Genomic DNA, 18,518 nt, shown 5'->3' with positions numbered 1-18,518 from the left:
CTAGGCCCAGAGCCTACGGCCACACCACACTGAATGCGCCCGATCTCGGAAGCTAAGCAGGGTCGGGCCTAGTTAGTACCTGGATGGGAGACTGCCTGGGAATACCAGGTGCTGTAGGCTTTTTTGTGCTCCATGATTAGTAATTGCGCAACTTCTCAATTATTTTTCAAATTTGGTATGTTTCCAAAATAATTGTATCCCGTTTTATAGCGGAAATGTTGGACAACATCATGAGGGCTGGAGCTACCTTTTTACATAGAATTAGCATACAGGTAGTGTGTTCATGGGTAATAAATCGACTTTCACATGTAATGCAGTACAGAGAATATTGAGTCCTTCAAGAGGCATGAAAGAAAACCATTATTGTGTTGATTGTTCTCTCCACCTCCCTGCAACAGACACAGGATGGATGAATTAAAGTTATCCTACCAGATATAGGAGTCCTGAATGGGCCCACCAGTCTTATATATCTCGCCTGATCGAGCCTGATCGAGCGATGAGCGTGGTATCATGTTGCAAGTGGCTGCATGGCTTAGCTTACTAAATGCAAATGCATAAGAGTAATATTCTTAGCATTCCTAGAGCCTACGGCCACACCACACTGAATGCACCCGATCTCGTCTGATCTCGGAAGTTAAGCAGTGTCAGGCCTAGTTAGTACCTGGATGGGAGACCGCCTGGGAATACCAGGTGTTGTAGGCTTTTTTGTGCTCCAAGTTCAGGAAGTGAGCCCTTTCTCAATTGCCTTTTAAAACTGCAAGGTCTAGCCGACTAGATGCTTAAAAGTACAAAACTCACTAGGCCCAGAGCCTACGGCCACACCACACTGAATGCGCCTGATCTCGTCTGATCTCAGAAGCTAAGCAGTGTCGGGCCTAGTTAGTACCTGGATGGGAGACCGCCTGGGAATACCAGGTGCTGTAGGCTTTTTTGTACTCCAAGTTCAGGAAGTGAGCCATTTCTCAATTGCCTTTCAAAACTGCAAGGTCTAGCCGACTAGATGCTTAAAAGTACAAAACTCACAAGGCCCAGAGCCTACGGCCACACCACACTGAATGCGTCCGATCTCGTCTGATCTCGGAAGCTAAGCAGTGTCAGGCCTCGTTAGTACTTGGATGGGAGACCGCCTGGGAATACCAGGTGCTGTAGGCTTTTTTGTGCTCCAAGTTCAGGAAGTGAGCCATTTCTCAATTGCCTTTCAAAACTGCAAGGTCTAGCTGACTAGATGCTTAAAAGTACAAAACTCACAAGGCCCAGAGCCTACGGCCACACCACACTGATTGCGCCCGATCTAGTCTGATCTCGAAAGCTAAGCAGTGTCGGGCCTAGTTAGTACCTGGATGGGAGACCACCTGGGAATACCAGGTGCTGTAGGCTTTTTTGTGCTCCAAGTTCAGGAAGTGAGCCATTTCACAATTGCCTTTCAAAACTGCAAGGTCTAGCCGACTAGATGCTTAAAAGTACAAAACTCACTAGGCCCAGAGCCTACGGCCACACCACACTGAATGCGCCCGATCTCGGAAGCTAAGCAGGGTCGGGCCTAGTTAGTACCTGGATGGGAGACTGCCTGGGAATACCAGGTGCTGTAGGCTTTTTTGTGCTCCATGATTAGTAATTGCGCAACTTCTCAATTATTTTTCAAATTTGGTATGTTTCCAAAATAATTGTATCCCGTTTTATAGCGGAAATGTTGGACAACATCATGAGGGCTGGAGCTACCTTTTTACATAGAATTAGCATACAGGTAGTGTGTTAATGGGTAATAAATCGACTTTCACATGTAATGCAGTACAGAGAATATTGAGTCCTTCAAGAGGCATGAAAGAAAACCATTATTGTGTTGATTGTTCTCTCCACCTCCCTGCAACAGACACAGGATGGATGAATTAAAGTTATCCTACCAGACATAGGAGTCCTGAATGGGCCCACCAGTCTTATATATCTCGCCTGATCGAGCCTGATCGAGCGATGAGCGTGGTATCATGTTGCAAGTGGCTGCATGGCTAAGCTTACTAAATGCAAATGCATAAGAGTAATATTCTTAGCATTCCTAGAGCCTACGGCCACACCACACTGAATGCACCCGATCTCGTCTGATCTCGGAAGTTAAGCAGTGTCAGGCCTAGTTAGTACCTGGATGGGAGACCGCCTGGGAATACCAGGTGCTGTAGGCTTTTTTGTGCTCCAAGTTCAGGAAGTGAGCCCTTTCTCAATTGCCTTTTAAAACTGCAAGGTCTAGCCGACTAGATGCTTAAAAGTACAAAACTCACTAGGTCCAGAGCCTACGGCCACACCACACTGAATGCGCCTGATCTCGTCTGATCTCAGAAGCTAAGCAGTGTCGGGCCTCGTTAGTACCTGGATGGGAGACCGCCTGGGAATACCAGGTGCTGTAGGATTTTTTGTGCTCCAAGTTCAGGAAGTGAGCCATTTCTCAATTGCCTTTCAAAACTGCAAGGTCTAGCTGACTAGATGCTTAAAAGTACAAAACTCACTAGGCCCAGAGCCTACGGCCACACCACACTGATTGCGCCCGATCTCGTCTGATCTCGGAAGCTAAGCAGTGTCGGGCCTAGTTAGTACCTGGATGGGAGACCACCTGGGAATACCAGGTGCTGTAGGCTTTTTTGTGCTCCAAGTTCAGGAAGTGAGCCATTTCACAATTGCCTTTCAAAACTGCAAGGTCTAGCCGACTAGATGCTTAAAAGTACAAAACTCACTAGGTCTAGAGCCTACGGCCACACCACACTGAATGCGCCTGATCTCGTCTGATCTCAGAAGCTAAGCAGTGTCGGGCCTAGTTAGTACCTGGATGGGAGACCGCCTGGGAATACCAGGTGCTGTAGGCTTTTTTGTACTCCAAGTTCAGGAAGTGAGCCATTTCTCAATTGCCTTTCAAAACTGCAAGGTCTAGCCGACTAGATGCTTAAAAGTACAAAACTCACAAGGCCCAGAGCCTACGGCCACACCACACTGAATGCGCCCGATCTCGTCTGATCTCGGAAGCTAAGCAGTGTCGGGCCTCGTTAGTACCTGGATGGGAGACCGCCTGAGAATACCAGGTGCTGTAGGCTTTTTTGTGCTCCAAGTTCAGGAAGTGAGCCATTTCTCAATTGCCTTTCAAAACTGCAAGGTCTAGCTGACTAGATGCTTAAAAGTACAAAACTCACTAGGCCCAGAGCCTACGGCCACACCACACTGATTGCGCCCGATCTCGTCTGATCTCGGAAGCTAAGCAGTGTCGGGCCTAGTTAGTACCTGGATGGGAGACCACCTGGGAATACCAGGTGCTGTAGGCTTTTTTGTGCTCCAAGTTCAGGAAGTGAGCCATTTCACAATTGCCTTTCAAAACTGCAAGGTCTAGCCGACTAGATGCTTAAAAGTACAAAACTCACTAGGCCCAGAGCCTACGGCCACACCACACTGAATGCGCCCGATCTCGGAAGCTAAGCAGGGTCGGGCCTAGTTAGTACCTGGATGGGAGACTGCCTGGGAATACCAGGTGCTGTAGGCTTTTTTGTGCTCCATGATTAGTAATTGCGCAACTTCTCAATTATTTTTCAAATTTGGTATGTTTCCAAAATAATTGTATCCCGTTTTATAGCGGAAATGTTGGACAACATCATGAGGGCTGGAGCTACCTTTTTACATAGAATTAGCATACAGGTAGTGTGTTCATGGGTAATAAATCGACTTTCACATGTAATGCAGTACAGAGAATATTGAGTCCTTCAAGAGGCATGAAAGAAAACCATTATTGTGTTGATTGTTCTCTCCACCTCCCTGCAACAGACACAGGATGGATGAATTAAAGTTATCCTACCAGACATAGGAGTCCTGAATGGGCCCACCAGTCTTATATATCTCGCCTGATCGAGCCTGATCGAGCGATGAGCGTGGTATCATGTTGCAAGTGGCTGCATGGCTTAGCTTACTAAATGCAAATGCATAAGAGTAATATTCTTAGCATTCCTAGAGCCTATGGCCACACCACACTGAATGCACCCGATCTCGTCTGATCTTGGAAGTTAAGCAGTGTCAGGCCTAGTTAGTACCTGGATGGGAGACCGCCTGGGAATACCAGGTGCTGTAGGCTTTTTTGTGCTCCAAGTTCAGGAAGTGAGCCCTTTCTCAATTGCCTTTTAAAACTGCAAGGTCTAGCCGACTAGATGCTTAAAAGTACAAAACTCACTAGGCCCAGAGCCTACGGCCACACCACACTGAATGCGCCTGATCTCGTCTGATCTCAGAAGCTAAGCAGTGTCGGGCCTAGTTAGTACCTGGATGGGAGACCGCCTGGGAATACCAGGTGCTGTAGGCTTTTTTGTACTCCAAGTTCAGGAAGTGAGCCATTTCTCAATTGCCTTTCAAAACTGCAAGGTCTAGCCGACTAGATGCTTAAAAGTACAAAACTCACAAGGCCCAGAGCCTACGGCCACACCACACTGAATGCGCCCGATCTCGTCTGATCTCGGAAGCTAAGCAGTGTCGGGCCTCGTTAGTACCTGGATGGGAGACCGCCTGGGAATACCAGGTGCTGTAGGCTTTTTTGTGCTCCAAGTTCAGGAAGTGAGCCATTTCTCAATTGCCTTTCAAAACTGCAAGGTCTAGCTGACTAGATGCTTAAAAGTACAAAACTCACTAGGCCCAGAGCCTACGGCCACACTACACTGATTGCGCCCGATCTCGTCTGATCTCGGAAGCTAAGCAGTGTCGGGCCTAGTTAGTACCTGGATGGGAGACCACCTGGGAATACCAGGTGCTGTAGGCTTTTTTGTGCTCCAAGTTCAGGAAGTGAGCCATTTCACAATTGCCTTTCAAAACTGCAAGGTCTAGCCGACTAGATGCTTAAAAGTACAAAACTCACTAGGTCTAGAGCCTACGGCCACACCACACTGAATGCGCCTGATCTCGTCTGATCTCAGAAGCTAAGCAGTGTCGGGCCTAGTTAGTACCTGGATGGGAGACCGCCTGGGAATACCAGGTGCTGTAGGCTTTTTTGTACTCCAAGTTCAGGAAGTGAGCCATTTCTCAATTGCCTTTCAAAACTGCAAGGTCTAGCCGACTAGATGCTTAAAAGTACAAAACTCACAAGGCCGAGAGCCTACGGCCACACCACACTGAATGCGCCCGATCTCGTCTGATCTCGGAAGCTAAGCAGTGTCGGGCCTCGTTAGTACCTGGATGGGAGACCGCCTGAGAATACCAGGTGCTGTAGGCTTTTTTGTGCTCCAAGTTCAGGAAGTGAGCCATTTCTCAATTGCCTTTCAAAACTGCAAGGTCTAGCTGACTAGATGCTTAAAAGTACAAAACTCACTAGGCCCAGAGCCTACGGCCACACCACACTGATTGCGCCCGATCTCGTCTGATCTCGGAAGCTAAGCAGTGTCGGGCCTAGTTAGTACCTGGATGGGAGACCACCTGGGAATACCAGGTGCTGTAGGCTTTTTTGTGCTCCAAGTTCAGGAAGTGAGCCATTTCACAATTGCCTTTCAAAACTGCAAGGTCTAGCCGACTAGATGCTTAAAAGTACAAAACTCACTAGGCCCAGAGCCTACGGCCACACCACACTGAATGCGCCCGATCTCGGAAGCTAAGCAGGGTCGGGCCTAGTTAGTACCTGGATGGGAGACTGCCTGGGAATACCAGGTGCTGTAGGCTTTTTTGTGCTCCATGATTAGTAATTGCGCAACTTCTCAATTATTTTTCAAATTTGGTATGTTTCCAAAATAATTGTATCCCGTTTTATAGCGGAAATGTTGGACAACATCATGAGGGCTGGAGCTACCTTTTTACATAGAATTAGCATACAGGTAGTGTGTTCATGGGTAATAAATCGACTTTCACATGTAATGCAGTACAGAGAATATTGAGTCCTTCAAGAGGCATGAAAGAAAACCATTATTGTGTTGATTGTTCTCTCCACCTCCCTGCAACAGACACAGGATGGATGAATTAAAGTTATCCTACCAGACATAGGAGTCCTGAATGGGCCCACCAGTCTTATATATCTCGCCTGATCGAGCCTGATCGAGCGATGAGCGTGGTATCATGTTGCAAGTGGCTGCATGGCTTAGCTTACTAAATGCAAATGCATAAGAGTAATATTCTTAGCATTCCTAGAGCCTAAGGCCACACCACACTGAATGCACCCGATCTCGTCTGATCTCGGAAGTTAAGCAGTGTCAGGCCTAGTTAGTACCTGGATGGGAGACCGCCTGGGAATACCAGGTGCTGTAGGCTTTTTTGTGCTCCAAGTTCAGGAAGTGAGCCCTTTCTCAATTGCCTTTTAAAACTGCAAGGTCTAGCCGACTAGATGCTTAAAAGTACAAAACTCACTAGGCCCAGAGCCTACGGCCACACCACACTGAATGCGCCTGATCTCGTCTGATCTCAGAAGCTAAGCAGTGTCGGGCCTAGTTAGTACCTGGATGGGAGACCGCCTGGGAATACCAGGTGCTGTAGGCTTTTTTGTACTCCAAGTTCAGGAAGTGAGCCATTTCTCAATTGCCTTTCAAAACTGCAAGGTCTAGCCGACTAGATGCTTAAAAGTACAAAACTCACAAGGCCCAGAGCCTACGGCCACACCACACTGAATGCGCCCGATCTCGTCTGATCTCGGAAACTAAGCAGTGTCGGGCCTCGTTAGTACCTGGATGGGAGACCGCCTGGGAATACCAGGTGCTGTAGGCTTTTTTGTGCTCCAAGTTCAGGAAGTGAGCCATTTCTCAATTGCCTTTCAAAACTGCAAGGTCTAGCTGACTAGATGCTTAAAAGTACAAAACTCACTAGGCCCAGAGCCTACGGCCACACCACACTGATTGCGCCCGATCTCGTCTGATCTCGGAAGCTAAGCAGTGTCGGGCCTAGTTAGTACCTGGATGGGAGACCACCTGGGAATACCAGGTGCTGTAGGCTTTTTTGTGCTCCAAGTTCAGGAAGTGAGCCATTTCACAATTGCCTTTCAAAACTGCAAGGTCTAGCCGACTAGATGCTTAAAAGTACAAAACTCACTAGGTCTAGAGCCTACGGCCACACCACACTGAATGCGCCTGATCTCGTCTGATCTCAGAAGCTAAGCAGTGTTGGGCCTAGTTAGTACCTGGATGGGAGACCGCCTGGGAATACCAGGTGCTGTAGGCTTTTTTGTACTCCAAGTTCAGGAAGTGAGCCATTTCTCAATTGCCTTTCAAAACTGCAAGGTCTAGCCGACTAGATGCTTAAAAGTACAAAACTCACAAGGCCCAGAGCCTACGGCCACACCACACTGAATGCGCCCGATCTCGTCTGATCTCGGAAGCTAAGCAGTGTCGGGCCTCGTTAGTACCTGGATGGGAGACCGCCTGAGAATACCAGGTGCTGTAGGCTTTTTTGTGCTCCAAGTTCAGGAAGTGAGCCATTTCTCAATTGCCTTTCAAAACTGCAAGGTCTAGCTGACTAGATGCTTAAAAGTACAAAACTCACTAGGCCCAGAGCCTACGGCCACACCACACTGATTGCGCCCGATCTCGTCTGATCTCGGAAGCTAAGCAGTGTCGGGCCTAGTTAGTACCTGGATGGGAGACCACCTGGGAATACCAGGTGCTGTAGGCTTTTTTGTGCTCCAAGTTCAGGAAGTGAGCCATTTCACAATTGCCTTTCAAAACTGCAAGGTCTAGCCGACTAGATGCTTAAAAGTACAAAACTCACTAGGCCCAGAGCCTACGGCCACACCACACTGAATGCGCCCGATCTCGGAAGCTAAGCAGGGTCGGGCCTAGTTAGTACCTGGATGGGAGACTGCCTGGGAATACCAGGTGCTGTAGGCTTTTTTGTGCTCCATGATTAGTAATTGCGCAACTTCTCAATTATTTTTCAAATTTGGTATGTTTCCAAAATAATTGTATCCCGTTTTATAGCGGAAATGTTGGACAACATCATGAGGGCTGGAGCTACCTTTTTACATAGAATTAGCATACAGGTAGTGTGTTCATGGGTAATAAATCGACTTTCACATGTAATGCAGTACAGAGAATATTGAGTCCTTCAAGAGGCATGAAAGAAAACCATTATTGTGTTGATTGTTCTCTCCACCTCCCTGCAACAGACACAGGATGGATGAATTAAAGTTATCCTACCAGACATAGGAGTCCTGAATGGGCCCACCAGTCTTATATATCTCGCCTGATCGAGCCTGATCGAGCGATGAGCGTGGTATCATGTTGCAAGTGGCTGCATGGCTTAGCTTACTAAATGCAAATGCATAAGAGTAATATTCTTAGCATTCCTAGAGCCTACGGCCACACCACACTGAATGCACCCGATCTCGTCTGATCTCGGAAGTTAAGCAGTGTCAGGCCTAGTTAGTACCTGGATGGGAGACCGCCTGGGAATACCAGGTGCTGTAGGCTTTTTTGTGCTCCAAGTTCAGGAAGTGAGCCCTTTCTCAATTGCCTTTTAAAACTGCAAGGTCTAGCCGACTAGATGCTTAAAAGTACAAAACTCACTAGGCCCAGAGCCTACGGCCACACCACACTGAATGCGCCTGATCTCGTCTGATCTCAGAAGCTAAGCAGTGTCGGGCCTAGTTAGTACCTGGATGGGAGACCGCCTGGGAATACCAGGTGCTGTAGGCTTTTTTGTACTCCAAGTTCAGGAAGTGAGCCATTTCTCAATTGCCTTTCAAAACTGCAAGGTCTAGCCGACTAGATGCTTAAAAGTACAAAACTCACAAGGCCCAGAGCCTACGGCCACACCACAGTGAATGCGTCCGATCTCGTCTGATCTCGGAAGCTAAGCAGTGTCGGGCCTCGTTAGTACTTGGATGGGAGACCGCCTGGGAATACCAGGTGCTGTAGGCTTTTTTGTGCTCCAAGTTCAGGAAGTGAGCCATTTCTCAATTGCCTTTCAAAACTGCAAGGTCTAGCTGACTAGATGCTTAAAAGTACAAAACTCACAAGGCCCAGAGCCTACGGCCACACCACACTGATTGCGCCCGATCTAGTCTGATCTCGGAAGCTAAGCAGTGTCGGGCCTAGTTAGTACCTGGATGGGAGACCACCTGGGAATACCAGGTGCTGTAGGCTTTTTTGTGCTCCAAGTTCAGGAAGTGAGCCATTTCACAATTGCCTTTCAAAACTGCAAGGTCTAGCCGACTAGATGCTTAAAAGTACAAAACTCACTAGGCCCAGAGCCTACGGCCACACCACACTGAATGCGCCCGATCTCGGAAGCTAAGCAGGGTCGGGCCTAGTTAGTACCTGGATGGGAGACTGCCTGGGAATACCAGGTGCTGTAGGCTTTTTTGTGCTCCATGATTAGTAATTGCGCAACTTCTCAATTATTTTTCAAATTTGGTATGTTTCCAAAATAATTGTATCCCGTTTTATAGCGGAAATGTTGGACAACATCATGAGGGCTGGAGCTACCTTTTTACATAGAATTAGCATACAGGTAGTGTGTTCATGGGTAATAAATCGACTTTCACATGTAATGCAGTACAGAGAATATTGAGTCCTTCAAGAGGCATGAAAGAAAACCATTATTGTGTTGATTGTTCTCTCCACCTCCCTGCAACAGACACAGGATGGATGAATTAAAGTTATCCTACCAGACATAGGAGTCCTGAATGGGCCCACCAGTCTTATATATCTCGCCTGATCGAGCCTGATCGAGCGATGAGCGTGGTATCATGTTGCAAGTGGCTGCATGGCTTAGCTTACTAAATGCAAATGCATAAGAGTAATATTCTTAGCATTCCTAGAGCCTACGGCCACACCACACTGAATGCACCCGATCTCGTCTGATCTCGGAAGTTAAGCAGTGTCAGGCCTAGTTAGTACCTGGATGGGAGACCGCCTGGGAATACCAGGTGCTGTAGGCTTTTTTGTGCTCCAAGTTCAGGAAGTGAGCCCTTTCTCAATTGCCTTTTAAAACTGCAAGGTCTAGCCGACTAGATGCTTAAAAGTACAAAACTCACTAGGCCCAGAGCCTACGGCCACACCACACTGAATGCGCCTGATCTCGTCTGATCTCAGAAGCTAAGCAGTGTCGGGCCTAGTTAGTACCTGGATGGGAGACCGCCTGGGAATACCAGGTGCTGTAGGCTTTTTTGTACTCCAAGTTCAGGAAGTGAGCCATTTCTCAATTGCCTTTCAAAACTGCAAGGTCTAGCCGACTAGATGCTTAAAAGGACAAAACTCACAAGGCCCAGAGCCTACGGCCACACCACACTGAATGCGCCCGATCTCGTCTGATCTCGGAAGCTAAGCAGTGTCGGGCCTCGTTAGTACCTGGATGGGAGACCGCCTGGGAATACCAGGTGCTGTAGGCTTTTTTGTGCTCCAAGTTCAGGAAGTGAGCCATTTCTCAATTGCCTTTCAAAACTGCAAGGTCTAGCTGACTAGATGCTTAAAAGTACAAAACTCACTAGGCCCAGAGCCTACGGCCACACCACACTGATTGCGCCCGATCTCGTCTGATCTCGGAAGCTAAGCAGTGTCGGGCCTAGTTAGTACCTGGATGGGAGACCACCTGGGAATACCAGGTGCTGTAGGCTTTTTTGTGCTCCAAGTTCAGGAAGTGAGCCATTTCACAATTGCCTTTCAAAACTGCAAGGTCTAGCCGACTAGATGCTTAAAAGTACAAAACTCACTAGGTCTAGAGCCTACGGCCACACCACACTGAATGCGCCTGATCTCGTCTGATCTCAGAAGCTAAGCAGTGTCGGGCCTAGTTAGTACCTGGATGGGAGACCGCCTGGGAATACCAGGTGCTGTAGGCTTTTTTGTACTCCAAGTTCAGGAAGTGAGCCATTTCTCAATTGCCTTTCAAAACTGCAAGGTCTAGCCGACTAGATGCTTAAAAGTACAAAACTCACAAGGCCCAGAGCCTACGGCCACACCACACTGAATGCGCCAGATCTCGTCTGATCTCGGAAGCTAAGCAGTGTCGGGCCTCGTTAGTACCTGGATGGGAGACCGCCTGAGAATACCAGGTGCTGTAGGCTTTTTTGTGCTCCAAGTTCAGGAAGTGAGCCATTTCTCAATTGCCTTTCAAAACTGCAAGGTCTAGCTGACTAGATGCTTAAAAGTACAAAACTCACTAGGCCCAGAGCCTACGGCCACACCACACTGATTGCGCCTGATCTCGTCTGATCTCAGAAGCTAAGCAGTGTCGGGCCTAGTTAGTACCTGGATGGGAGACCACCTGGGAATACCAGGTGCTGTAGGCTTTTTTGTGCTCCAAGTTCAGGAAGTGAGCCATTTCACAATTGCCTTTCAAAACTGCAAGGTCTAGCCGACTAGATGCTTAAAAGTACAAAACTCACTAGGCCCAGAGCCTACGGCCACACCACACTGAATGCGCCCGATCTCGGAAGCTAAGCAGGGTCGGGCCTAGTTAGTACCTGGATGGGAGACTGCCTGGGAATACCAGGTGCTGTAGGCTTTTTTGTGCTCCATGATTAGTAATTGCGCAACTTCTCAATTATTTTTCAAATTTGGTATGTTTCCAAAATAATTGTATCCCGTTTTATAGCGGAAATGTTGGACAACATCATGAGGGCTGGAGCTACCTTTTTACATAGAATTAGCATACAGGTAGTGTGTTCATGGGTAATAAATCGACTTTCACATGTAATGCAGTACAGAGAATATTGAGTCCTTCAAGAGGCATGAAAGAAAACCATTATTGTGTTGATTGTTCTCTCCACCTCCCTGCAACAGACACAGGATGGATGAATTAAAGTTATCCTACCAGACATAGGAGTCCTGAATGGGCCCACCAGTCTTATATATCTCGCCTGATCGAGCCTGATCGAGCGATGAGCGTGGTATCATGTTGCAAGTGGCTGCATGGCTTAGCTTACTAAATGCAAATGCATAAGAGTAATATTCTTAGCATTCCTAGAGCCTACGGCCACACCACACTGAATGCACCCGATCTCGTCTGATCTCGGAAGTTAAGCAGTGTCAGGCCTAGTTAGTACCTGGATGGGAGACCGCCTGGGAATACCAGGTGCTGTAGGCTTTTTTGTGCTCCAAGTTCAGGAAGTGAGCCCTTTCTCAATTGCCTTTTAAAACTGCAAGGTCTAGCCGACTAGATGCTTAAAAGTACAAAACTCACTAGGCCCAGAGCCTACAGCCACACCACACTGAATGCGCCTGATCTCGTCTGATCTCAGAAGCTAAGCAGTGTCGGGCCTAGTTAGTACCTGGATGGGAGACCGCCTGGGAATACCAGGTGCTGTAGGCTTTTTTGTACTCCAAGTTCAGGAAGTGAGCCATTTCTCAATTGCCTTTCAAAACTGCAAGGTCTAGCCGACTAGATGCTTAAAAGTACAAAACTCACAAGGCCCAGAGCCTACGGCCACACCACACTGAATGCGTCCGATCTCGTCTGATCTCGGAAGCTAAGCAGTGTCGGGCCTCGTTAGTACTTGGATGGGAGACCGCCTGGGAATACCAGGTGCTGTAGGCTTTTTTGTGCTCCAAGTTCAGGAAGTGAGCCATTTCTCAATTGCCTTTCAAAACTGCAAGGTCTAGCTGACTAGATGCTTAAAAGTACAAAACTCACAAGGCCCAGAGCCTACGGCCACACCACACTGATTGCGCCCGATCTAGTCTGATCTCGGAAGCTAAGCAGTGTCGGGCCTAGTTAGTACCTGGATGGGAGACCACCTGGGAATACCAGGTGCTGTAGGCTTTTTTGTGCTCCAAGTTCAGGAAGTGAGCCATTTCACAATTGCCTTTCAAAACTGCAAGGTCTAGCCGACTAGATGCTTAAAAGTACAAAACTCACTAGGCCCAGAGCCTACGGCCACACCACACTGAATGCGCCCGATCTCGGAAGCTAAGCAGGGTCGGGCCTAGTTAGTACCTGGATGGGAGACTGCCTGGGAATACCAGGTGCTGTAGGCTTTTTTGTGCTCCATGATTAGTAATTGCGCAACGTCTCAATTATTTTTCAAATTTGGTATGTTTCCAAAATAATTGTATCCCGTTTTATAGCGGAAATGTTGGACAACATCATGAGGGCTGGAGCTACCTTTTTACATAGAATTAGCATACAGGTAGTGTGTTAATGGGTAATAAATCGACTTTCACATGTAATGCAGTACAGAGAATATTGAGTCCTTCAAGAGGCATGAAAGAAAACCATTATTGTGTTGATTGTTCTCTCCACCTCCCTGCAACAGACACAGGATGGATGAATTAAAGTTATCCTACCAGACATAGGAGTCCTGAATGGGCCCACCAGTCTTATATATCTCGCCTGATCGAGCCTGATCGAGCGATGAGCGTGGTATCATGTTGCAAGTGGCTGCATGGCTTAGCTTACTAAATGCAAATGCATAAGAGTAATATTCTTAGCATTCCTAGAGCCTACGGCCACACCACACTGAATGCACCCGATCTCGTCTGATCTCGGAAGTTAAGCAGTGTCAGGCCTAGTTAGTACCTGGATGGGAGACCGCCTGGGAATACCAGGTGCTGTAGGCTTTTTTGTGCTCCAAGTTCAGGAAGTGAGCCCTTTCTCAATTGCCTTTTAAAACTGCAAGGTCTAGCCGACTAGATGCTTAAAAGTACAAAACTCACTAGGCCCAGAGCCTACGGCCACACCACACTGAATGCGCCTGATCTCGTCTGATCTCAGAAGCTAAGCAGTGTCGGGCCTAGTTAGTACCTGGATGGGAGACCGCCTGGGAATACCAGGTGCTGTAGGCTTTTTTGTACTCCAAGTTCAGGAAGTGAGCCATTTCTCAATTGCCTTTCAAAACTGCAAGGTCTAGCCGACTAGATGCTTAAAAGTACAAAACTCACAAGGCCCAGAGCCTACGGCCACACCACACTGAATGTGCCCGATCTCGTCTGATCTCGGAAGCTAAGCAGTGTCGGGCCTCGTTAGTACCTGGATGGGAGACCGCCTGGGAATACCAGGTGCTGTAGGCTTTTTTGTGCTCCAAGTTCAGGAAGTGAGCCATTTCTCAATTGCCTTTCAAAACTGCAAGGTCTAGCTGACTAGATGCTTAAAAGTACAAAACTCAGTAGGCCCAGAGCCTACGGCCACACCACACTGATTGCGCCCGATCTCGTCTGATCTCGGAAGCTAAGCAGTGTCGGGCCTAGTTAGTACCTGGATGGGAGACCACCTGGGAATACCAGGTGCTGTAGGCTTTTTTGTGCTCCAAGTTCAGGAAGTGAGCCATTTCACAATTGCCTTTCAAAACTGCAAGGTCTAGCCGACTAGATGCTTAAAAGTACAAAACTCACTAGGTCTAGAGCCTACGGCCTCACCACACTGAATGCGCCTGATCTCGTCTGATCTCAGAAGCTAAGCAGTGTCGGGCCTAGTTAGTACCTGGATGGGAGACTGCTTGGGAATACCAGGTGCTGTAGGCTTTTTTGTACTCCAAGTTCAGGAAGTGAGCCATTTCTCAATTGCCTTTCAAAACTGCAAGGTCTAGCCGACTAGATGCTTAAAAGTACAAAACTCACAAGGCCCAGAGCCTACGGCCACACCACACTGAATGCGCCCGATCTCGTCTGATCTCGGAAGCTAAGCAGTGTCGGGCCTCGTTAGTACCTGGATGGGAGACCGCCTGAGAATACCAGGTGCTGTAGGCTTTTTTGTGCTCCAAGTTCAGGAAGTGAGCCATTTCTCAATTGCCTTTCAAAACTGCAAGGTCTAGCTGACTAGATGCTTAAAAGTACAAAACTCACTAGGCCCAGAGCCTACGGCCACACCACACTGATTGCGCCCGATCTCGTCTGATCTCGGAAGCTAAGCAGTGTCGGGCCTAGTTAGTACCTGGATGGGAGACCACCTGGGAATACCAGGTGCTGTAGGCTTTTTTGTGCTCCAAGTTCAGGAAGTGAGCCATTTCACAATTGCCTTTCAAAACTGCAAGGTCTAGCCGACTAGATGCTTAAAAGTACAAAACTCACTAGGCCCAGAGCCTACGGCCACACCACACTGAATGCGCCCGATCTCGGAAGCTAAGCAGGGTCGGGCCTAGTTAGTACCTGGATGGGAGACTGCCTGGGAATACCAGGTGCTGTAGGCTTTTTTGTGCTCCATGATTAGTAATTGCGCAACTTCTCAATTATTTTTCAAATTTGGTATGTTTCCAAAATAATTGTATCCCGTTTTATAGCGGAAATGTTGGACAACATCATGAGGGCTGGAGCTACCTTTTTACATAGAATTAGCATACAGGTAGTGTGTTCATGGGTAATAAATCGACTTTCACATGTAATGCAGTACAGAGAATATTGAGTCCTTCAAGAGGCATGAAAGAAAACCATTATTGTGTTGATTGTTCTCTCCACCTCCCTGCAACAGACACAGGATGGATGAATTAAAGTTATCCTACCAGACATAGGAGTCCTGAATGGGCCCACCAGTCTTATATATCTCGCCTGATCGAGCCTGATCGAGCGATGAGCGTGGTATCATGTTGCAAGTGGCTGCATGGCTTAGCTTACTAAATGCAAATGCATAAGAGTAATATTCTTAGCATTCCTAGAGCCTACGGCCACACCACACTGAATGCACCCGATCTCGTCTGATCTTGGAAGTTAAGCAGTGTCAGGCCTAGTTAGTACCTGGATGGGAGACCGCCTGGGAATACCAGGTGCTGTAGGCTTTTTTGTGCTCCAAGTTCAGGAAGTGAGCCCTTTCTCAATTGCCTTTTAAAACTGCAAGGTCTAGCCGACTAGATGCTTAAAAGTACAAAACTCACTAGGCCCAGAGCCTACGGCCACACCACACTGAATGCGCCTGATCTCGTCTGATCTCAGAAGCTAAGCAGTGTCGGGCCTAGTTAGTACCTGGATGGGAGACCGCCTGGGAATACCAGGTGCTGTAGGCTTTTTTGTACTCCAAGTTCAGGAAGTGAGCCATTTCTCAATTGCCTTTCAAAACTGCAAGGTCTAGCCGACTAGATGCTTAAAAGTACAAAACTCACAAGGCCCAGAGCCTACGGCCACACCACACTGAATGCGTCCGATCTCGTCTGATCTCGGAAGCTAAGCAGTGTCGGGCCTCGTTAGTACTTGGATGGGAGACCGCCTGGGAATACCAGGTGCTGTAGGCTTTTTTGTGCTCCAAGTTCAGGAAGTGAGCCATTTCTCAATTGCCTTTCAAAACTGCAAGGTCTAGCTGACTAGATGCTTAAAAGTACAAAACTCACAAGGCCCAGAGCCTACGGCCACACCACACTGATTGCGCCCGATCTAGTCTGATCTCGGAAGCTAAGCAGTGTCGGGCCTAGTTAGTACCTGGATGGGAGACCACCTGGGAATACCAGGTGCTGTAGGCTTTTTTGTGCTCCAAGTTCAGGAAGTGAGCCATTTCACAATTGCCTTTCAAAACTGCAAGGTCTAGCCGACTAGATGCTTAAAAGTACAAAACTCACTAGGCCCAGAGCCTACGGCCACACCACACTGAATGCGCCCGATCTCGGAAGCTAAGCAGGGTCGGGCCTAGTTAGTACCTGGATGGGAGACTGCCTGGGAATACCAGGTGCTGTAGGCTTTTTTGTGCTCCATGATTAGTAATTGCGCAACTTCTCAATTATTTTTCAAATTTGGTATGTTTCCAAAATAATTGTATCCCGTTTTATAGCGGAAATGTTGGACAACATCATGAGGGCTGGAGCTACCTTTTTACCTAGAATTAGCATACAGGTAGTGTGTTAATGGGTAATAAATCGACTTTCACATGTAATGCAGTACAGAGAATATTGAGTCCTTCAAGAGGCATGAAAGAAAACCATTATTGTGTTGATTGTTCTCTCCACCTCCCTGCAACAGACACAGGATGGATGAATTAAAGTTATCCTACCAGACATAGGAGTCCTGAATGGGCCCACCAGTCTTATATATCTCGCCTGATCGAGCCTGATCGAGCGATGAGCGTGGTATCATGTTGCAAGTGGCTGCATGGCTTAGCTTACTAAATGCAAATGCATAAGAGTAATATTCTTAGCATTCCTAGAGCCTACGGCCACACCACACTGAATGCACCCGATCTCGTCTGATCTCGGAAGTTAAGCAGTGTCAGGCCTAGTTAGTACCTGGATGGGAGACCGCCTGGGAATACCAGGTGCTGTAGGCTTTTTTGTGCTCCAAGTTCAGGAAGTGAGCCCTTTCTCAATTGCCTTTTAAAACTGCAAGGTCTAGCCGACTAGATGCTTAAAAGTACAAAACTCACTAGGCCCAGAGCCTACGGCCACACCACACTGAATGCGCCTGATCTCGTCTGATCTCAGAAGCTAAGCAGTGTCGGGCCTAGTTAGAACCTGGATGGGAGACCGCCTGGGAATACCAGGTGCTGTAGGCTTTTTTGTACTCCAAGTTCAGGAAGTGAGCCATTTCTCAATTGCCTTTCAAAACTGCAAGGTCTAGCCGACTAGATGCTTAAAAGTACAAAACTCACAAGGCCCAGAGCCTACGGCCACACCACACTGAATGCGCCCGATCTCGTCTGATCTCGGAAGCTAAGCAGTGTCGGGCCTCGTTAGTACCTGGATGGGAGACCGCCTGGGAATACCAGGTGCTGTAGGCTTTTTTGTGCTCCAAGTTCAGGAAGTGAGCCATTTCTCAATTGCCTTTCAAAACTGCAAGGTCTAGCTGACTAGATGCTTAAAAGTACAAAACTCACTAGGCCCAGAGCCTACGGCCACACCACACTGATTGCGCCCGATCTCGTCTGATCTCGGAAGCTAAGCAGTGTCGGGCCTAGTTAGTACCTGGATGGGAGACCACCTGGGAATACCAGGTGCTGTAGGCTTTTTTGTGCTCCAAGTTCAGGAAGTGAGCCATTTCACAATTGCCTTTCAAAACTGCAAGGTCTAGCCGACTAGATGCTTAAAAGTACAAAACTCACTAGGTCTAGAGCCTACGGCCACACCACACTGAATGCGCCTGATCTCGTCTGATCTCAGAAGCTAAGCAGTGTCGGGCCTAGTTAGTACCTGGATGGGAGACCGCCTGGGAATACCAGGTGCTGTAGGCTTTTTTGTACTCCAAGTTCAGGAAGTGAGCCATTTCTCAATTGCCTTTCAAAACTGCAAGGTCTAGCCGACTAGATGCTTAAAAGTACAAAACTCACAAGGCCCAGAGCCTACGGCCACACCACACTGAATGCGCCCGATCTCGTCTGATCTCGGAAGCTAAGCAGTGTCGGGCCTCGTTAGTACCTGGATGGGAGACCGCCTGAGAATACCAGGTGCTGTAGGCTTTTTTGTGCTCCAAGTTCAGGAAGTGAGCCATTTCTCAATTGCCTTTCAAAACTGCAAGGTCTAGCTGACTAGATGCTTAAAAGTACAAAACTCACTAGGCCCAGAGCCTACGGCCACACCACACTGATTGCGCCCGATCTCGTCTGATCTCGGAAGCTAAGCAGTGTCGGGCCTAGTTAGTACCTGGATGGGAGACCACCTGGGAATACCAGGTGCTGTAGGCTTTTTTGTGCTCCAAGTTCAGGAAGTGAGCCATTTCACAATTGCCTTTCAAAACTGCAAGGTCTAGCCG

At 48.0% G+C, this 18,518-nt stretch overlaps 57 non-coding genes and 10 pseudogenes across 57 annotated transcripts; all 67 read left to right on the top strand.

Annotated features, from left to right (window-relative positions):
• Positions 1–11: 11 nt before the first annotated feature.
• Positions 12–120, top strand: LOC138456686 (5S ribosomal RNA; annotated as a pseudogene).
• Positions 121–583: 463 nt separating this feature from the next.
• On the top strand, positions 584–702 carry LOC138462928 (5S ribosomal RNA). The gene has a single exon (XR_011265515.1). It is a non-coding gene; the product is annotated as a 5S ribosomal RNA (ribosomal RNA).
• A 106-nt stretch (positions 703–808) lies between these two features.
• On the top strand, positions 809–927 carry LOC138464419 (5S ribosomal RNA). The gene has a single exon (XR_011266999.1). It is a non-coding gene; the product is annotated as a 5S ribosomal RNA (ribosomal RNA).
• Positions 928–1,033: 106 nt separating this feature from the next.
• LOC138454827 (5S ribosomal RNA) lies at positions 1,034–1,152 on the top strand. The gene has a single exon (XR_011261485.1). It is a non-coding gene; the product is annotated as a 5S ribosomal RNA (ribosomal RNA).
• A 106-nt stretch (positions 1,153–1,258) lies between these two features.
• Positions 1,259–1,377, top strand: LOC138454578 (5S ribosomal RNA). The gene has a single exon (XR_011261249.1). It is a non-coding gene; the product is annotated as a 5S ribosomal RNA (ribosomal RNA).
• Positions 1,378–1,483: 106 nt separating this feature from the next.
• On the top strand, positions 1,484–1,592 carry LOC138456685 (5S ribosomal RNA; annotated as a pseudogene).
• A 463-nt stretch (positions 1,593–2,055) lies between these two features.
• Positions 2,056–2,174, top strand: LOC138461248 (5S ribosomal RNA). The gene has a single exon (XR_011263874.1). It is a non-coding gene; the product is annotated as a 5S ribosomal RNA (ribosomal RNA).
• A 106-nt stretch (positions 2,175–2,280) lies between these two features.
• Positions 2,281–2,399, top strand: LOC138465154 (5S ribosomal RNA). Its single transcript, XR_011267729.1, has one exon. It is a non-coding gene; the product is annotated as a 5S ribosomal RNA (ribosomal RNA).
• Positions 2,400–2,505: 106 nt separating this feature from the next.
• On the top strand, positions 2,506–2,624 carry LOC138459760 (5S ribosomal RNA). Its single transcript, XR_011262655.1, has one exon. It is a non-coding gene; the product is annotated as a 5S ribosomal RNA (ribosomal RNA).
• Positions 2,625–2,730: 106 nt separating this feature from the next.
• On the top strand, positions 2,731–2,849 carry LOC138464407 (5S ribosomal RNA). Its single transcript, XR_011266987.1, has one exon. It is a non-coding gene; the product is annotated as a 5S ribosomal RNA (ribosomal RNA).
• Positions 2,850–2,955: 106 nt separating this feature from the next.
• LOC138464667 (5S ribosomal RNA) lies at positions 2,956–3,074 on the top strand. Its single transcript, XR_011267245.1, has one exon. It is a non-coding gene; the product is annotated as a 5S ribosomal RNA (ribosomal RNA).
• A 106-nt stretch (positions 3,075–3,180) lies between these two features.
• Positions 3,181–3,299, top strand: LOC138459747 (5S ribosomal RNA). The gene has a single exon (XR_011262653.1). It is a non-coding gene; the product is annotated as a 5S ribosomal RNA (ribosomal RNA).
• Positions 3,300–3,405: 106 nt separating this feature from the next.
• LOC138456683 (5S ribosomal RNA) lies at positions 3,406–3,514 on the top strand (annotated as a pseudogene).
• A 463-nt stretch (positions 3,515–3,977) lies between these two features.
• On the top strand, positions 3,978–4,096 carry LOC138465135 (5S ribosomal RNA). The gene has a single exon (XR_011267710.1). It is a non-coding gene; the product is annotated as a 5S ribosomal RNA (ribosomal RNA).
• Positions 4,097–4,202: 106 nt separating this feature from the next.
• Positions 4,203–4,321, top strand: LOC138464394 (5S ribosomal RNA). Its single transcript, XR_011266975.1, has one exon. It is a non-coding gene; the product is annotated as a 5S ribosomal RNA (ribosomal RNA).
• Positions 4,322–4,427: 106 nt separating this feature from the next.
• On the top strand, positions 4,428–4,546 carry LOC138461960 (5S ribosomal RNA). The gene has a single exon (XR_011264565.1). It is a non-coding gene; the product is annotated as a 5S ribosomal RNA (ribosomal RNA).
• Positions 4,547–4,652: 106 nt separating this feature from the next.
• LOC138462789 (5S ribosomal RNA) lies at positions 4,653–4,771 on the top strand. Its single transcript, XR_011265378.1, has one exon. It is a non-coding gene; the product is annotated as a 5S ribosomal RNA (ribosomal RNA).
• A 106-nt stretch (positions 4,772–4,877) lies between these two features.
• LOC138464382 (5S ribosomal RNA) lies at positions 4,878–4,996 on the top strand. Its single transcript, XR_011266963.1, has one exon. It is a non-coding gene; the product is annotated as a 5S ribosomal RNA (ribosomal RNA).
• A 106-nt stretch (positions 4,997–5,102) lies between these two features.
• LOC138464666 (5S ribosomal RNA) lies at positions 5,103–5,221 on the top strand. Its single transcript, XR_011267244.1, has one exon. It is a non-coding gene; the product is annotated as a 5S ribosomal RNA (ribosomal RNA).
• Positions 5,222–5,327: 106 nt separating this feature from the next.
• Positions 5,328–5,446, top strand: LOC138459735 (5S ribosomal RNA). The gene has a single exon (XR_011262651.1). It is a non-coding gene; the product is annotated as a 5S ribosomal RNA (ribosomal RNA).
• A 106-nt stretch (positions 5,447–5,552) lies between these two features.
• Positions 5,553–5,661, top strand: LOC138456682 (5S ribosomal RNA; annotated as a pseudogene).
• A 463-nt stretch (positions 5,662–6,124) lies between these two features.
• On the top strand, positions 6,125–6,243 carry LOC138453896 (5S ribosomal RNA). The gene has a single exon (XR_011260597.1). It is a non-coding gene; the product is annotated as a 5S ribosomal RNA (ribosomal RNA).
• A 106-nt stretch (positions 6,244–6,349) lies between these two features.
• LOC138464370 (5S ribosomal RNA) lies at positions 6,350–6,468 on the top strand. Its single transcript, XR_011266951.1, has one exon. It is a non-coding gene; the product is annotated as a 5S ribosomal RNA (ribosomal RNA).
• A 106-nt stretch (positions 6,469–6,574) lies between these two features.
• On the top strand, positions 6,575–6,693 carry LOC138453854 (5S ribosomal RNA). The gene has a single exon (XR_011260556.1). It is a non-coding gene; the product is annotated as a 5S ribosomal RNA (ribosomal RNA).
• Positions 6,694–6,799: 106 nt separating this feature from the next.
• On the top strand, positions 6,800–6,918 carry LOC138459722 (5S ribosomal RNA). The gene has a single exon (XR_011262648.1). It is a non-coding gene; the product is annotated as a 5S ribosomal RNA (ribosomal RNA).
• Positions 6,919–7,024: 106 nt separating this feature from the next.
• Positions 7,025–7,143, top strand: LOC138464364 (5S ribosomal RNA). The gene has a single exon (XR_011266944.1). It is a non-coding gene; the product is annotated as a 5S ribosomal RNA (ribosomal RNA).
• A 106-nt stretch (positions 7,144–7,249) lies between these two features.
• On the top strand, positions 7,250–7,368 carry LOC138464664 (5S ribosomal RNA). The gene has a single exon (XR_011267241.1). It is a non-coding gene; the product is annotated as a 5S ribosomal RNA (ribosomal RNA).
• A 106-nt stretch (positions 7,369–7,474) lies between these two features.
• LOC138459710 (5S ribosomal RNA) lies at positions 7,475–7,593 on the top strand. The gene has a single exon (XR_011262646.1). It is a non-coding gene; the product is annotated as a 5S ribosomal RNA (ribosomal RNA).
• A 106-nt stretch (positions 7,594–7,699) lies between these two features.
• Positions 7,700–7,808, top strand: LOC138456681 (5S ribosomal RNA; annotated as a pseudogene).
• Positions 7,809–8,271: 463 nt separating this feature from the next.
• Positions 8,272–8,390, top strand: LOC138461247 (5S ribosomal RNA). Its single transcript, XR_011263873.1, has one exon. It is a non-coding gene; the product is annotated as a 5S ribosomal RNA (ribosomal RNA).
• A 106-nt stretch (positions 8,391–8,496) lies between these two features.
• Positions 8,497–8,615, top strand: LOC138464357 (5S ribosomal RNA). The gene has a single exon (XR_011266938.1). It is a non-coding gene; the product is annotated as a 5S ribosomal RNA (ribosomal RNA).
• Positions 8,616–8,721: 106 nt separating this feature from the next.
• LOC138454732 (5S ribosomal RNA) lies at positions 8,722–8,840 on the top strand. Its single transcript, XR_011261396.1, has one exon. It is a non-coding gene; the product is annotated as a 5S ribosomal RNA (ribosomal RNA).
• A 106-nt stretch (positions 8,841–8,946) lies between these two features.
• LOC138464747 (5S ribosomal RNA) lies at positions 8,947–9,065 on the top strand. The gene has a single exon (XR_011267325.1). It is a non-coding gene; the product is annotated as a 5S ribosomal RNA (ribosomal RNA).
• A 106-nt stretch (positions 9,066–9,171) lies between these two features.
• On the top strand, positions 9,172–9,280 carry LOC138456680 (5S ribosomal RNA; annotated as a pseudogene).
• A 463-nt stretch (positions 9,281–9,743) lies between these two features.
• LOC138461246 (5S ribosomal RNA) lies at positions 9,744–9,862 on the top strand. Its single transcript, XR_011263872.1, has one exon. It is a non-coding gene; the product is annotated as a 5S ribosomal RNA (ribosomal RNA).
• A 106-nt stretch (positions 9,863–9,968) lies between these two features.
• LOC138464345 (5S ribosomal RNA) lies at positions 9,969–10,087 on the top strand. Its single transcript, XR_011266926.1, has one exon. It is a non-coding gene; the product is annotated as a 5S ribosomal RNA (ribosomal RNA).
• Positions 10,088–10,193: 106 nt separating this feature from the next.
• Positions 10,194–10,312, top strand: LOC138461959 (5S ribosomal RNA). Its single transcript, XR_011264563.1, has one exon. It is a non-coding gene; the product is annotated as a 5S ribosomal RNA (ribosomal RNA).
• Positions 10,313–10,418: 106 nt separating this feature from the next.
• LOC138459698 (5S ribosomal RNA) lies at positions 10,419–10,537 on the top strand. Its single transcript, XR_011262644.1, has one exon. It is a non-coding gene; the product is annotated as a 5S ribosomal RNA (ribosomal RNA).
• Positions 10,538–10,643: 106 nt separating this feature from the next.
• Positions 10,644–10,762, top strand: LOC138464333 (5S ribosomal RNA). Its single transcript, XR_011266913.1, has one exon. It is a non-coding gene; the product is annotated as a 5S ribosomal RNA (ribosomal RNA).
• Positions 10,763–10,868: 106 nt separating this feature from the next.
• Positions 10,869–10,987, top strand: LOC138454916 (5S ribosomal RNA). Its single transcript, XR_011261573.1, has one exon. It is a non-coding gene; the product is annotated as a 5S ribosomal RNA (ribosomal RNA).
• A 106-nt stretch (positions 10,988–11,093) lies between these two features.
• On the top strand, positions 11,094–11,212 carry LOC138461187 (5S ribosomal RNA). The gene has a single exon (XR_011263818.1). It is a non-coding gene; the product is annotated as a 5S ribosomal RNA (ribosomal RNA).
• Positions 11,213–11,318: 106 nt separating this feature from the next.
• Positions 11,319–11,427, top strand: LOC138456679 (5S ribosomal RNA; annotated as a pseudogene).
• Positions 11,428–11,890: 463 nt separating this feature from the next.
• LOC138461245 (5S ribosomal RNA) lies at positions 11,891–12,009 on the top strand. Its single transcript, XR_011263871.1, has one exon. It is a non-coding gene; the product is annotated as a 5S ribosomal RNA (ribosomal RNA).
• A 106-nt stretch (positions 12,010–12,115) lies between these two features.
• LOC138459014 (5S ribosomal RNA) lies at positions 12,116–12,234 on the top strand. The gene has a single exon (XR_011262519.1). It is a non-coding gene; the product is annotated as a 5S ribosomal RNA (ribosomal RNA).
• A 106-nt stretch (positions 12,235–12,340) lies between these two features.
• On the top strand, positions 12,341–12,459 carry LOC138463851 (5S ribosomal RNA). Its single transcript, XR_011266436.1, has one exon. It is a non-coding gene; the product is annotated as a 5S ribosomal RNA (ribosomal RNA).
• Positions 12,460–12,565: 106 nt separating this feature from the next.
• On the top strand, positions 12,566–12,684 carry LOC138464746 (5S ribosomal RNA). Its single transcript, XR_011267324.1, has one exon. It is a non-coding gene; the product is annotated as a 5S ribosomal RNA (ribosomal RNA).
• A 106-nt stretch (positions 12,685–12,790) lies between these two features.
• Positions 12,791–12,899, top strand: LOC138456677 (5S ribosomal RNA; annotated as a pseudogene).
• Positions 12,900–13,362: 463 nt separating this feature from the next.
• Positions 13,363–13,481, top strand: LOC138461244 (5S ribosomal RNA). The gene has a single exon (XR_011263870.1). It is a non-coding gene; the product is annotated as a 5S ribosomal RNA (ribosomal RNA).
• A 106-nt stretch (positions 13,482–13,587) lies between these two features.
• Positions 13,588–13,706, top strand: LOC138464321 (5S ribosomal RNA). Its single transcript, XR_011266901.1, has one exon. It is a non-coding gene; the product is annotated as a 5S ribosomal RNA (ribosomal RNA).
• A 106-nt stretch (positions 13,707–13,812) lies between these two features.
• On the top strand, positions 13,813–13,931 carry LOC138463365 (5S ribosomal RNA). Its single transcript, XR_011265952.1, has one exon. It is a non-coding gene; the product is annotated as a 5S ribosomal RNA (ribosomal RNA).
• A 106-nt stretch (positions 13,932–14,037) lies between these two features.
• Positions 14,038–14,156, top strand: LOC138459686 (5S ribosomal RNA). The gene has a single exon (XR_011262641.1). It is a non-coding gene; the product is annotated as a 5S ribosomal RNA (ribosomal RNA).
• Positions 14,157–14,262: 106 nt separating this feature from the next.
• On the top strand, positions 14,263–14,381 carry LOC138453969 (5S ribosomal RNA). The gene has a single exon (XR_011260667.1). It is a non-coding gene; the product is annotated as a 5S ribosomal RNA (ribosomal RNA).
• A 106-nt stretch (positions 14,382–14,487) lies between these two features.
• Positions 14,488–14,606, top strand: LOC138464663 (5S ribosomal RNA). Its single transcript, XR_011267240.1, has one exon. It is a non-coding gene; the product is annotated as a 5S ribosomal RNA (ribosomal RNA).
• A 106-nt stretch (positions 14,607–14,712) lies between these two features.
• On the top strand, positions 14,713–14,831 carry LOC138459674 (5S ribosomal RNA). Its single transcript, XR_011262639.1, has one exon. It is a non-coding gene; the product is annotated as a 5S ribosomal RNA (ribosomal RNA).
• Positions 14,832–14,937: 106 nt separating this feature from the next.
• Positions 14,938–15,046, top strand: LOC138456676 (5S ribosomal RNA; annotated as a pseudogene).
• A 463-nt stretch (positions 15,047–15,509) lies between these two features.
• LOC138463551 (5S ribosomal RNA) lies at positions 15,510–15,628 on the top strand. The gene has a single exon (XR_011266138.1). It is a non-coding gene; the product is annotated as a 5S ribosomal RNA (ribosomal RNA).
• Positions 15,629–15,734: 106 nt separating this feature from the next.
• Positions 15,735–15,853, top strand: LOC138464309 (5S ribosomal RNA). The gene has a single exon (XR_011266889.1). It is a non-coding gene; the product is annotated as a 5S ribosomal RNA (ribosomal RNA).
• Positions 15,854–15,959: 106 nt separating this feature from the next.
• On the top strand, positions 15,960–16,078 carry LOC138463850 (5S ribosomal RNA). Its single transcript, XR_011266435.1, has one exon. It is a non-coding gene; the product is annotated as a 5S ribosomal RNA (ribosomal RNA).
• Positions 16,079–16,184: 106 nt separating this feature from the next.
• Positions 16,185–16,303, top strand: LOC138464745 (5S ribosomal RNA). The gene has a single exon (XR_011267323.1). It is a non-coding gene; the product is annotated as a 5S ribosomal RNA (ribosomal RNA).
• A 106-nt stretch (positions 16,304–16,409) lies between these two features.
• LOC138456675 (5S ribosomal RNA) lies at positions 16,410–16,518 on the top strand (annotated as a pseudogene).
• Positions 16,519–16,981: 463 nt separating this feature from the next.
• On the top strand, positions 16,982–17,100 carry LOC138461242 (5S ribosomal RNA). Its single transcript, XR_011263868.1, has one exon. It is a non-coding gene; the product is annotated as a 5S ribosomal RNA (ribosomal RNA).
• A 106-nt stretch (positions 17,101–17,206) lies between these two features.
• On the top strand, positions 17,207–17,325 carry LOC138454016 (5S ribosomal RNA). The gene has a single exon (XR_011260712.1). It is a non-coding gene; the product is annotated as a 5S ribosomal RNA (ribosomal RNA).
• A 106-nt stretch (positions 17,326–17,431) lies between these two features.
• Positions 17,432–17,550, top strand: LOC138461958 (5S ribosomal RNA). The gene has a single exon (XR_011264562.1). It is a non-coding gene; the product is annotated as a 5S ribosomal RNA (ribosomal RNA).
• Positions 17,551–17,656: 106 nt separating this feature from the next.
• LOC138459662 (5S ribosomal RNA) lies at positions 17,657–17,775 on the top strand. The gene has a single exon (XR_011262637.1). It is a non-coding gene; the product is annotated as a 5S ribosomal RNA (ribosomal RNA).
• A 106-nt stretch (positions 17,776–17,881) lies between these two features.
• LOC138464297 (5S ribosomal RNA) lies at positions 17,882–18,000 on the top strand. Its single transcript, XR_011266877.1, has one exon. It is a non-coding gene; the product is annotated as a 5S ribosomal RNA (ribosomal RNA).
• A 106-nt stretch (positions 18,001–18,106) lies between these two features.
• LOC138464662 (5S ribosomal RNA) lies at positions 18,107–18,225 on the top strand. The gene has a single exon (XR_011267239.1). It is a non-coding gene; the product is annotated as a 5S ribosomal RNA (ribosomal RNA).
• A 106-nt stretch (positions 18,226–18,331) lies between these two features.
• Positions 18,332–18,450, top strand: LOC138459650 (5S ribosomal RNA). Its single transcript, XR_011262635.1, has one exon. It is a non-coding gene; the product is annotated as a 5S ribosomal RNA (ribosomal RNA).
• The last annotated feature ends 68 nt before the right edge of the window (positions 18,451–18,518 follow it).

This window comes from Ambystoma mexicanum, chromosome 4p (assembly GCF_040938575.1).
Source record: "Ambystoma mexicanum isolate Mex_15411 chromosome 4p, UKY_AmexF1_1, whole genome shotgun sequence".
Lineage (NCBI taxonomy): Eukaryota > Metazoa > Chordata > Amphibia > Caudata > Ambystomatidae > Ambystoma > Ambystoma mexicanum.
The sequence above is the reverse complement of the archived record's forward strand: the minus strand, read 5'-3'. Positions and strand labels throughout refer to the sequence as shown.